Source organism: Fukomys damarensis, unplaced genomic scaffold (assembly GCF_012274545.1).
Source record: "Fukomys damarensis isolate Sample0158 unplaced genomic scaffold, DMR_v1.0_HiC HiC_scaffold_22, whole genome shotgun sequence".
NCBI lineage: Eukaryota > Metazoa > Chordata > Mammalia > Rodentia > Bathyergidae > Fukomys > Fukomys damarensis.
In genome coordinates, this window is record NW_022900934.1 from 9,194,574 (window position 1) to 9,206,123 (window position 11,550).

At 40.7% G+C, this 11,550-nt stretch overlaps 1 long non-coding RNA gene across 1 annotated transcript; it reads left to right on the plus strand.

Annotated features, from left to right (window-relative positions):
• Positions 1 to 665: 665 nt before the first annotated feature.
• Positions 666 to 5,375, plus strand: LOC104858096. The gene is made up of 3 exons (XR_779043.1): positions 666 to 752; positions 3,081 to 3,141; positions 5,049 to 5,375. It is a non-coding gene; the product is annotated as an uncharacterized LOC104858096 (long non-coding RNA).
• The last annotated feature ends 6,175 nt before the right edge of the window (positions 5,376 to 11,550 follow it).

The following is an 11,550-nucleotide window of genomic DNA, read 5'->3' on the forward strand; positions in this document are numbered from 1 at the left end:
GCTTTCATCTATCAAAAGAGACTTTAATACAAATAATTCATAATTCCCAATGCCATGAGCCAATAAAAATACTACTAATACAAGATAAATAAGTCATAGAGTGTATAGATCTGCGGTTTTCAATCAGGCTTACCTAGGAGGAGCTGTTTTCTTTTGTTTGTTTGTCTGTCTCAATACATACTCATCTATTCCAAATAAATCTAATAATTCAGTATTTTAAGAGAAGGGATTACAGCATATGTATATAAGAAACAGTTAGATTTCTGTGGGCACTTGAACTATGCTTTCACCTTTTATACAGATCCACCAAAATATGTAGAATTAAATTACAAAGAACTCATTCAACTGCAGCTCAAAAGGTATTTCTTATAGTAAAACTGTATACCATAATACCATAGTGCTATGGGATGGAGAACAGATAAAGTTAGGAATAATGGAAAATAACTATATTAGATAGAATTATTTTGATTTCCAGTGACAAATCAAAAGTTAGGTTTAAAAACAGGTGGGGGGATGAATAGTATTTACAACTGGAAGTTTAGAGTAGACTTATCTCCAGGTAAGAGTGGATCTAGAAGCTCAAACCACAGCTTCTAGGCTCTGTTTTTTCTTCTACTTTAGGTCTTGTTTATTTATGCTTTTTCAATATGGTAGACTCGTTCTTCCTAGTATTACCATCGGAGCCCAAATCCAGTGAAAAGGTGATTTCTTCTCGATGTCCACTTGCCAATTTTAGAGAAGAATCTGAATAGGTGAGTTACTTAGGAATTATTTCACGACTGGACCAAGCAAGTGACAAAGGCAATGGGCCCTACTATGAGACACCCCTCATAAGTCTCATTTCATGGAATACAAGGTCATAATGAAAACCTTACCACAACTCCTGATATAAGGAAAGAGGTTGGCCCCACCATTCCAACAAGGCAAAGGGTAATAAAGAGATAAACATCAATCTGCAGCCAGTATAGTCATGAACAGACTGACTCCCACCAAAGGCTTTTGTTCAAACTTCATGCTCTATCACCCGCCAGTAACTCCCCGGTGGATTAGATATTCACCAGCGCTAGCACAATCTTACAAGTTCGAGGGTAGACCTGTGCGTCAGCAATGGCCTAGAGTGCTGTCGAAGATTGCTATTGTCTGCAAGAGACTTCTTCAATGAGAAGTGAGTCTTAATGGGCAGTGACAGCTACTATAGAGAATAAAGAATGTCCAAATCTGTGGGAAGGATTTTTAACATCTTGAAGTGGGAGGAAATAGAACCACTCTATGAAATTAACTACATTAGGCTTCAGTCAAACATATGGACTGGTCAAAACGTTACGAAGATAGTGAATGACACTGTGATAAAAGTGGCTATCTCCATGAGAGCTCATGACACTCTTCAGAGCTGAATGCCCATGCACCGTGCCATGAGCTACAGATTCTGAAGATAGAGACCTCAGTTCCAAGATCCACAGTATTTACATGAAAATTTCCAAACAACCATGCATTGTCAAAAATTTAAATCAGATTTAACCAAGCCCAAAGGAATGCTGAACTAAGAGCTTGAACCAAACCGCAAGAAAAATCCCAAATTAACTCTAAATAATTTTGGGGGTGTACTGGGGATCAAACTCAGGACATTGCACTTGCAAGGCAGGGGCAGTGCCACTGAGCTAAATCCCTGGCCCTAACTCTAAATAATTTAACTTCAATATTTTGTTTAGCAAGTAAATCAAAAGTCTTCATTGTTTTTAATAACTGGATATTATTTTACGAAGTTTCCAGAAAAGGTACAGGTTAGTGTTGTGATTCAAAACAGTAGACTACAATAACACTAATACTCCTTCAGGGAGAAATGTTGGTTCATTTATTTAGCAGATATCTATGGAAGACATAATATGCATTAGCATTAGCTCTTATTTGCTCCAGGTATAGTGATGGAGTACATCTATTACCTGCAGTGGGAGATTGCTAAGTAGAACTCATTGCTGGCCTCACAAATATCAAAGTCTGTTGAAGAGATCCCCCAAAATATGGAAAATCAATAAATACCCCCTTCCCAAAAATTCTAACATTAAATCCTCTTAAAGCAGGGACTGTCAAACTATGGCCCACAGGCTGTTTCTGTAAATAAAGTTTTATTAGTCCACAGATGAGCAGGTGTGTTTGCACATTGTCAAGGACTGCTTTTGTGCCGTCATGGAGAATTGAGTTGCTCCAGCTGATGCTGCATAGTCCACAAAACCTACACTATTTCCTATCTAACCTCTTAAAGAAGGTTTGTGGTCTTCTACAAAAAAGGGAGGGTGACTGTGTTAAAGTAGGGGGAGCAGGAACTGAGCGTGAAGCCTGGAGAGGGTGGGAGAAGGCAGTAGCGTTCCAGTTCTGACCAGTGTGATAAGGAGCCAGCCATGGAAATCAAAGCACTTCGGACAAACAGTACAATGGGGTGATTTGAGGTTTGTATGTCTGTTTTTAATGAGAATTATTTTTTCAACAAATAATGCAAGGGAAATATTTTAATCATCAGCTTCTAAGAGGTTCCAAGAAATAAGAATTAAGGCACATGTTTTAAAATGAGGCAATTGTCCGTAGCCTACTAGTAGCAGGTAATCGAGATTAAAAAAAACAACAACCACCACCTATTTTCAAATTATCTGCAGAGATAAGTTTATAGCGATTTCTATACAAATTTTGGTGTTTGTCTTATTTGTTGATTTATTATAAAATATAGCTTTACAAGTGATGAATTAGTTGCCAGGCTATAATATCCAGCAAGCCACAAGTGGTAATAGATGCCGAACGCTTTCAATTTATTTTCTGTGCAAGGTGATGAAAGTGTTTCTGGGTCTTGCCTGTATTCCCATTCAAAAGAATGCAGCTCCACACCCTTCCATAAGCAACCCAACAAAGAAGGGACACTTGGCACCCTCCTGGGTGTCGGCCTTGGTTTGCATGGTCAAGGGGTCAACGTAAAGCCTACCTCCTTCAGAGGCCTTTCTCTTCACCGGGCCTGGGACAAAACCACCCTAACTGTATTTCTCTTTCTCTCATTCTCACCCCTCCGTGCTGATTCAACACATCTGCTGGAACAGAGCTGGAGATATCTTTTCCAGGAAAGGGTATTCTGTTATCATCTGAGGACAAGCAGAAGGAGTAAGGCCAAGGAAGCTAAGCAAATGAGTGAATGAGGAAATCCAGGCTGCCTATGGGAAAGCTCTGGCTTATTTCCACCCACACCACGGTGACCTTTGTTTCCACAGAAGATGGGGGAGGCCCTGGGCAGAGAGTGCTGTTTTTCTGGAATGCCCCAGGTCTCCAGGAAAGGTTTCAAAACCCACGCCATCATCTGTGCAATAGCTCACACCAAGGTCCTTTTAACTTTCAATTCCAACATATACTTGGAAGAATTTCAGGTGGAAATCCACACTTAGTAATCATGTTCTTGCCTCTGTTTAAAAAAAAAAAAAAAAAGCTCATGCTCCAATTTCAGATATTTTCACAATACTTGAGGTGGTCTTGGGTGGATAAATTAAATCTGCTTGTCTCCTGATTGCCTTGATGGCTCCCCTTGTAACTTCACTTTGTATTCCGTTCTGTTCAATACTTTTCAAAGTACTGAGAGTTTAAAGAGGTACAATAAATCCCAGATCAGGTTTTAATGACCACGGTAAGCCTGCTTGTAATATGTCAGTGAGCTGAACCTAAAAGCCAATGGGGAATAGGCCATTTCTGCCTTAGTAATTGCCTCCACAGAAAGATTTATAATGTCATTATCTGAATCTATAAGAAATAACTCATGGAGCTGAAATACCCTAAAAAAATATTACAATTCTCTTAAAATCTAGTCATTCATAAATGCTAAATCATAACATTTTTTCAAGATGTTTTATGTTAAAAGTAAAAGCCCAGTAAAAATATAAATGCTCATTTCTTAATCAGATTCCTCATTCTTTATGTATCTGTTTGGAGCTTTGCAGTTTTCTGGGATATATTTATAAACCTCACATCGGGCTGCCAGATTCCTCTGTGACTGTAAGAAGCTTGGGCAGCCAAGGCGGTATTTCTCGTCACCTTTTTATCTCTGTGTGATACCAGAGAGTGAGTGAGGAGGAAAGGGCTAGCTGGTGTGGCAATGAAATTAATTTCAGCAATAAAAGTCACCTTTCCCCCTAATTTCTCCATGAAGAAAAAAAAAAAACAACCCAGGCTGAACTTCCTGACAAATGCTCCACACAGCTTTGTTAAGCCCTTTCTTTAGCTTTCCTTCCCTTAATGTTAAAAGAAAAAAAAAATCAGCCACTTCTTTCAAATAGCTGGAAACATCCTCTCCAGTTTGCCCAGAGTTTAATAAAGCCCTCAGCTTGCTGCATCTTCTTGTCTCCCTGTGCCATAAAACTGAGCAACAATTTCTACATTCTGGAGTGAAAGTGTTCTTTGGAGTCCAGAATCTATTACAATTTCAACATAACGCTCAAGATTTTTTCATAATTTGTAAAGTCATATTTTCTCCCTTTAAATCCAGTAATTTGCCATAAACTTGAATATGGAATCAGGTTCTTTCCACGATCTCTCCCTTCCTCCACTACCTACTCAAAGTTGGGGGTCTTTTTTCCTGAATATTTTTAACATCTAGGATTACAGCTGAGCCTTTGGGGGAAGAGGCTGTACGTTAAAGTTACTTAAATGCACTTGGGAAGGAAAAATAGTCTCTTTTCCCCCTACTTAATTTTTTTTTTTTTTTTACCATTTTCTTGCCACCTCATTGAACTGAGCACCATTATTCCATCCTTTGACTATTACTTTCAAGTTTAATGTTTCTGTAGGTGGTATTCCAGTAAGTATTTGGCTTCCACATAAGCAAAATGGAACCAACCTTCCTCCCTGGAACCTGCTTATATTATACCACCTGGCTATCCAGTTCCTAAAACCCGGAAACCTAGGGAGAAAGATGAAACACTTAGTTGTCTCTTACTACCTAAATCCAAAAGAACACCAAGAAAAATTCTACTGCCAAATATCTTCTCAATATGAATATTTTCTTTTATTACTACCATTAACAGCATAGCCACTTCTCACCTGGACTCATAAGCTACCTCCCAACTCATGGCCTCATGAATACCTAGTGGTACAGACAGAGGAGAAGTAAATACATCAGTTCATTTTTAGACAGTAATGAGAGCTATGCAGGAAATGCACCAGAATCAGAGCCTGCCACTTTGAGGCAGTGGAATGAGCTGAGATCTGACTGCAGAGAAGGAATATTCATTGATAATGCAGAGGAAGAAAAGTCCAAGCCAGAGCCCAAGCTGTTGGGCATCCCTGTGATAGAAACAACACTCACGTATTCAAAAGAGCAGACTGCAGTGTGGCTGGATGCTGGTGATTTTGGAGTAAAGGTGCCTAACATGAGGTAAGAATTGGACCACACAGGCCATGTGCTGTGCTCAGTTTTATGTGTCAGCTTGGCTGGGCTAAAAGGTGCCTGGGCAGATGATGAAATATTTGTGTGTGTGTGTGTGTGTGTGTGTGTGTGTGTGTGTGTGTGTGTGTTTCTGCCTGCCTGTCTGTCTGTCTGTAACAAAAAGGCAGAGGAGGCACTGATTCACTCTCCTTCTTAAGCCAGGACGCCCCTCTTGTCTTGCTGTTGGACCTCGGAGCTCCTGTTTCTTGGGCTTTGAACCTTAGGACCTATACTATCGGCTCACCTGATTCTCGGGTCTTCAAACCCACACTGATCTCACCACCAGCCTCTCTGGTTCTGGAGCTCACAGATGGCAGATGGTGAGACTCCTGAGCTTCCATAATTGTGACAGCCAGTTCCCAACATCTCCCCCTTCTTATCCATAGCTATCTGCTGTTGGCCGCGTTTCCCTGGAGAAGATTTGCTAATACATCGCATAAGCTACAGTACGGACCACAAGTGTAAGTGCACTTGGAAATCAACTGATGATTTTAAGCGAGGAAGCAGCCTGATTAGATTTTTGTTTTCAGAGAATCTGCCTTTTGGAGGGTGGGTTGGACGATAGCTGTGAATGAACTTCAAGGACAACAGAAAGCTGTTTTAATTTGGATAGGAGCTGCAATAACGACCCATCGCCTAGAGAATGAAGCTAAACTTCCATTCATGACACTTTAAGCCCCCGTATTCAGACCCCTGTTGCTTTGTCATGCTCATTTTTGACTATGCTTTGATGTTCTAGACCCAATGGCGGGTCAGCACACGTCTTGAACCCATCCTGAGTGATTCCCATCCAGCCTTGAACTTACAGAATTCCCATCTCCCTGATGGTATGTTCCCTTCTTCAAATCCCATCTCTCACAGCAACCAAACCATGCAACCCTTCTTCCTCTGCAGCAATAAACTGAATCTCTTTATTTAAAAAGCAGATATGGTGCTTGCCATCTCTTGCGTTATTGCTTCTGATTATCATCATTTACCTCTGCTGTTATTTCATTTCCCACGTGTGTGCATATGTCCCATTCCCAGACGCACTGTAAAACCCCCGAGGGTAAAGACTTTCCTTCTGTTCCTGCCCATCCCCTGCAATGCCTGGCATGGTGCCACGCCCCCAGCACGGCACTCGGGGCAAGTTGCTCTGCCGAGAGGGCAGGGCTAAAAGCGCTTCTCGGAACTCAGAGAAACATCGCATTACCTAATGAGAAGATAAGTAAACAAGTTAAAATTTGGAGAGACGCTTTTAAAAGATACTGCTTTTTTAAAATAGCTTCTTTCCTGAAAAGTCTTTCCTCTAAAAACCACCAGCTTTGATTAAAATTGGATATAGAATGGGAAGTGGGCTTAATAGCCTGTTGATCATTAGCTCTGCAACTCTAATCTGGATTGAGATCAGAGATTTAAATCTAAACTTCTCTGAAGAATCAGCTCAAAGACTCGCATTAAGGGAAAGGGGCCATGGGCATAGATGAATTGGATGTTCACACCACCTGAGGGTCAAGGATTAGGGACCATAGGATTGAAGCCAGAGAAAGCCCAGCACAGGTGAATGAAAGATACTGATACAGCTGAATGCATCTCCTGTAAGACTGTCTACCTGTCTTAAATACGAGTTGGTCTTGAGGACAGCTTGCTTTTGGCTTCTCATTTCTTGCCATGGGTCTTTGCTTTAGGGGGCAGGAAACTCTATTCACAAGCTAAGACTTTAAGAATGAAAGAGCGTGATTGCTTGAATCGTGGCCACAGGATTTCTCTCTTCTGTGGGTAGTTTCCGGTGTTTGTGATGTTGAAAGTCCATGGAAAGGACACTGGGTACCAGTATGGCGGAAAGGTAAAAGCGGGCCAGATGGCTGCATATAAAATGTGAAACTGGTGGCTATGGGGAAAATAGCATGCATTATCTAAGACTTCTGAGAGGGAAAAAGGACAATTCACGAGGATGGGTGGTGTCACAAATCACTTTCCTGGATAAAGAAAGTGCTAGAATCCCCTTGAGACAGCTTCTACATGTGGAGACTGAACAGTCTATTCATTGTACATGCTCTAGAATAAGGTTTCCCAATTGTGGCCCTGCTGATGTTTGGCGCAAGATGACTCTTGCTTGTAGATGTGGCCTTGCATCTTGTGAGCGCTCTGTAGCTTCTGGGACCTCTGCCCACTGGGTGCCTGGATCTGCTCCTCAACCAAGATGCAACCTAAAATGTATCCAGGCACCGGGGGGAGCCACACAAACAGAGAGTAAAATCATCTTCAGTTAAAAAGCACTGGGCTATAGTCAGGATGACCCGAGTTTAATTTTCAACTTCTTTCCTCTTGCATCTGTGAAGTGGGGAAGGGTATCAGCCACCTCAAAGAGTTCAGACAATGTTTAATGGGAAGGATGCAAACCACGAGCTCAGCTCTGGCACACAGCAAGGACCCAACAAATATTAGCCATCACTATTATTGCTAGTATTTACTGATCATGTCCCAGGAAGATAACCACACACTCTGTTAGGTTTAACACTTTTAAACAATTTAGAGGAAAGGAAAAAAAAGCCACTTTTGTCTATGATATTATTTCACATGCCTGGTTATGAAGAATACAGTTGCCTCCCACCATGCCACCCCTCATAGGTAAACTCAAGGCTCCTGAATTCTTTCAACCTCCACTACACATAATTTGAGTGTTAACAAAATCTTCTGCTATTTGCCTTGTTTTTTTTTTTTAAGGAAATGCTCCTTTTTCCTCGTCTTCAAGTCGGTTTTCAAATGAAACAGCAGAAGAATGTCACGCACACCAATTATCTAATTGTGAAACTGATCTTCTTTTAGAGCATTTGTGTTTTTGACATAAAGAGTCGTGAAGTGGTGAGTTTTCAGCATGATTGTTAGGCTGATTGCTGAGTGCCAGATACCACAGACCAAAGAGTTTTTAGCTTAAAATATTACATTATTATTTCCCAGGGAAAATCATTTTTCGTCAGCTACAATAAACTATGTCCTCTGGGTTGGGCCTAGGTGGTCTCCAACCTGTGCATCAGAATGAGCGGTCCTGTGGCAGATCTGAAAGGGGTACACACAAAAAAAATGACTAACATTTAGCTCTTCCATGGCTAATTTGCGTTTGTTTAGTTTTGCTTTCTAAAACATTTTATTTTTATTAGTCCAAGTTTGCAGCACATAATGATTACATTTATTGTGGGGAGTTGGTCCATGTACGTGGCACATAATTCTCTTTCTGTCCCGTTCCTCTTTGTCTCCCCCCTCTCCCATCACCACCTCTTGGTCCCCTTCCCATTTGCAAAAGACCTATCTCCCTGTTTCCCATCATCTATCATTTATTTTGCTCTTTAATTTATTCATACTTTGGTTTTCTCATATAAGTGAAACCATATTATGTTTAAGCTTGTGTGTCTGATTTATTCACTTAATATCATAACGTTGTATCCAATTTCCTACAAATGACTCAAATTCACCATTTTTTATATCAGAGCAGTACTCCATTTTGTATAAATACCATGTTTTATTTATCCATTCATCTCTTGATGGACACATAGGCTACTTCTGAGAGTTAGCTATTAGGAACTACACTGCTATAAACATGGGTGTGCATGTAACCCTGAGATATGTGACTTTAACTCTTTGGGGAAGACATCTAGAAGGGAAATAGCTGAGTCTAAAGGAATTTCTCTTTGTAATTTTTTGAAAAATCTCCATATTGGTTGTACTAGTCTACATTCCCACCAACAATGTACTTTTTTCCTTTTTCTCCCATAACCTCTCCAGAAAGAATCCTACCATCAAGAAATCATATTATTTGATTAATTGAAAATAGCCCTTCTTTCTTGAATAAAATGGAAACTCGGTGTTGTTGGAATCTGCATTCCTGTAATGGCCATTGATGTTGAACATTCTTTAATATATTCATTGGCCATCTGTGCTTCCTCTTAACTTTAGTTCCCCCTCTTTGATTGCGTCTTTTATTTTGGGGGGGTCTAAATTATTTGGGTTCTTTATCTATTCTAGATATTAGTCCTCTGTCTGAGATGTAGCTGGCAAAATATTTTTCAGCTGCACTCATTTGGTTGTCTCCTTTGCTGTACCCTCAGTGCTGGCCTTGTGCCTTGTTTGAGTCCTTACTTCCTGCTAGAACTGTTTGTGTCTTGCTTGCCTTATCCATTTGTTTTTGGCTGTTTCCTTTGCTGTGCAAATGCTTTTTAATTTGATATCATCCTATTTGTTAATTCTTGGTGGTACTTTTATACAATTGGGTTTCTATTCAGAAAATCCTTGTTACACCTATGACTTCAAGAGCTTCACCTATTTTATCTTCCAGCATTTTAAATGTATCTGTCTAATATTCAGATCTTTGATCCATCTTGATTTTAGTTTGGTACCTCGTAAGAGATATGAGTCTAGCTTCAATCTTCAGGAAGACGTAGAAATGAAACAATATTAATGAGTCTCTAATGTGTGAACAAACCTTTTTATGTTAATCCTATCACCCAACTTACCTGGCTATTAAATAGCAAAATTGCACAAGTAAACAAAAACTTTCCATGTTAAACAATTAGATATATGGAAATACTAAAATGTACCCTGAGACTGTTGTGTCTGATTGGTTTGGAAGCCACCTAGGAATCTTTCCTGTGACCATTAAAGTTGAGGCCACTGGGTGTGTCTGGGTGGGTAGTGGAGGTGTGGCCTTGGGTACCATCTGTGGTCCCTTTGCCTTTCCTTTCTGACTCTGCATCCTTGCTCTGCCTCTCTGCTGCTGTGAACTGGGCACCTTTGCTCCCCACGCCCTTGCTGCCGTGATGTTCTTGCCTTGGAGCCAGCCAGCTGTGAGCTAAATCCCTGGAAACTTGTGAGCCAAACTCTTACCTGTGCTCTTGTAACTTGTGGGTGTGGGGCATTGTGTTCCAGCAAAAGAAAAGTTGACACCCCCCCACACACACACAGAGTACATGTGTTCTTTAAAGTTGAAGATTGACAGGTTTATACATATATAGGGCCAGATAGTAAGCGTTTTAGACATTTGGGCTATGTACAGTCTGTCACAACTGGTCAGCTCAGTTGTTGTAGCATAAAAACAGCCATAAATAATATGCAAAAACACAGGGATAACTGAGTTGTGATAAAACTTTATTTACAGAAAAAGGCAGCTATCTGCATTTGGCCAAAAGGCCCTCTGTGACTGACGCCTGACTAAGGTAATACCCCAATGAATGGCTCTTTCTCAACATCACCAGTCTTAATTCTGTTCATCTGTCCTTTCAAAGCATCTAGGGCCCTTTTTATACAAGTACCCATAGGGAAATGATAAATACATAGAGGTCTTTTCATTTTCTTACAACTCGACAGAATGATCGAGAAGTCTGCTCATTTTAACAAAATTATTCCTATGTTTTTGCAGACTAAATAAGCCTAGTATGGAGCAGCACATTTAATTTAATTTTTCTCCTCCAAAAATAAAAAGCAGTCCTATTAAGAAATCCCATCACTCAAGGCTGAGAGGAAGCTTCTTCAAGTCTTCAGTGCTGCAGTAATTACTGGCAAAGGACCCCTGATGAGAGATCCTTGAGAAATGGAAAATGTACCCAAAGAACTAATAAAAACCCAGTCAATTGCTGTTAGATATCTCTAAATAGAATGCCGGGAGAAGACAGGAGAATTACAGGGTTGCAGCATGCACCCAGCTCAAAAGGAAAGCCACAGGGAAGGACTTCAAGTGAGAGTTTAAGAGCACAGACAGGGGGTTTTGCAGGTCCTCTGGACATGTGGGTTTTGGACACAGTCACAGCCATACTCTGTGGACTACAGTTTGTCGTCCTGTGACATCGAAGCCAGGACAGCAGGAAGGCAAAAGTAGGAGGAAGGCACCATAATCTTGGAATCAGTCATGCACAGTGCACCACTTTACATTTTTGAACTGTACCTAGGAAAGAAGAAAGAAAGAAGAGCTGGTGAAGGGAGAACAGAAGCAAGCAAAGAGAAGAGGAAAGGGGAAGGATGGCGAGAGAGAAGGAAGGAGAAAAGACAAGGAGGAAAGCAGGCAGTTTGATCTGCTGGCGGATGGCAGTGTTTTTAGTCACCACTGTATCTCCAGGGTCCAGCACCATGCC